General features: G+C 50.3%; 1 non-coding gene across 1 annotated transcript; it reads right to left on the bottom strand.

The window, feature by feature from the left end:
- Nucleotides 1-1,432: 1,432 nt before the first annotated feature.
- LOC138394827 (5S ribosomal RNA) lies at nucleotides 1,433-1,551 on the bottom strand. The gene has a single exon (XR_011235353.1). It is a non-coding gene; the product is annotated as a 5S ribosomal RNA (ribosomal RNA).
- Nucleotides 1,552-1,875: the final 324 nt, after the last annotated feature.

Below are 1,875 nucleotides of genomic sequence, written 5' to 3'. Positions count from 1 at the left end.
TAAGCAAGGCGTATTCCCCAAACAGAAGGTTTCCCCTGGAACACAAGTTAGCCAGAATGAATCCAGAATGGCTCCACATGTGTTATATAAACTGTGAAATTAACAAACTACCTCAATGAGATAGTCATGGAACAGAGAGCAAAAGCTTTAAAAGGAAAAGCCAGCAAAATGATGAGAGTCGAGATGGGATTTGTTTGGGAGAAGTGTTTTTTCGGTTCCATGCCTTCGGAAAAAGATACACAGCGGCTTCCGACATATGAATAAACTCCCATTTTTATAAGGCGAGTGGTAGAGAGTTTTGGTACAGTTAATTGGGTCTAATAGAATAAAACTAATAATTGCTATTATTGCTCTTTAACATATCCATTTCCCAAATTAAAAGAAAGAGAGAAAGAAACAGATTGTAAATTTCTAGTTATAAACCCTGTTTAAATTGCACTATTTATTAATTTGGGGGAAATGATTAGTTTGGGGACTCCGTGTCCATCTATCTAGGAATATAGTAGAGCCTCTCCATGGATTTGGGCCGTCATTGACGTTGTTACTAAGTTTTCCATCTAAGTTGGCACCTTTGTCCCGTAGGTGCTATGTAGATTTTCTGTGACTTTGCATGTTATCCTTTTTACAAATTGCCTTCAACATTGTGTATTTGCTAGGAAATAAGAAATATTGAAACTATCGATTGAATGTTGATTTCAGATAGAGCTATCTTGCTGGACTCACTTAGGATTTCGACAGGTCTCCCATGCATACTGGCAAACATTCTATTTTGAGAACCGTAGGAGGTGAGGAAAATGAAGAAGGTGATTTTCCTTTCCCGTATATTGTTAGTGTCTTCCCCTGTTTGAGTATATTTTTAGAGCGTCGCTTGCAGTATTGAACAGAAGAATTTCATATCAACACCCTGTTCTTGCTCGTGACTTTCCAAAGAATGTTTTTACTTCTTAATCCTTAAGAATATTTTCTAAAGATTTAGACTTTTGAAAAGTGTTTCTAGGTGTCTTCTCATCTGGATTCTTAAATTCCTTTCCCGTGAACGAATAGCCAACTGTTTAGATTCCATGCTTCTGCATATATGGATATGATCGAATTTTTCCTTTCCTAGGGTAACGTGGTCATGTACTTGGACAACTTTAGAATTTGTCCTGAATTCAGAGCCGGTCCGTCAGCAGTTCCGGAGGCCCGGACCTGGGGCAGGTGTCTGAGGGCCGACAGCCTCGGGGACTGAGCCTCCACATCTCAAATCTGACCCTCTCTCCAGGGGCCACGGGGCAGGATCCGGGCCTGCCGGGGCGGGGTGGGGGTGGGCGGGGGCGGGAGCCAGGACGGGCGTGGAGGGCGAAGGGCCCCCCCCTTTCCCAGCCGAGGTGGGCGGAGGAGCCCCCCCTTCCCAGCCCAGGGCGGGCGGGACAGAAAAAGAGGCAAAGCAAAAAGCCTACAGCACCCGGTATTCCCAGGCGGTCTCCCATCCAAGTACTAACCGGGCCCGACCCTGCTTAGCTTCCGAGATCAGACGAGATCGGGCGCGTTCAGGGTGGTATGGCCGTAGACGACGGCGGCCGCCCCCGGACGCCTCAAGAGGCCGAGCTGCTGCTACGCGTCCCTCCCTGCCCAGTCCGGTCCCTCCCGCCGCCCTGGCCCTTCGCTAGACCACCTGTCCGTATCCGGGGCAGGCGGAGACTGACGGGTCTCGCGCGCATCCCCCCTCCCCCACCCAAACCGCGGACGCACCACCGTCCCGCAGCCCAAGGAGCAGCCCCACGGGCAAGCGCGCAGGGACAGACTTCCACGCGTGGGGACGGAGGGCCAGAGCCGGAGAGTGCGCGCGAGAGGGCCCTCCGCCGCCCCACGCGAGGGCACGGTGGAGAGGGGCCT

This window comes from Eulemur rufifrons, chromosome 14 (assembly GCF_041146395.1).
Source record: "Eulemur rufifrons isolate Redbay chromosome 14, OSU_ERuf_1, whole genome shotgun sequence".
Lineage (NCBI taxonomy): Eukaryota > Metazoa > Chordata > Mammalia > Primates > Lemuridae > Eulemur > Eulemur rufifrons.
Note: the sequence above shows the minus strand (reverse complement) of the source record. Positions and strands in the feature narration are given on the sequence as shown.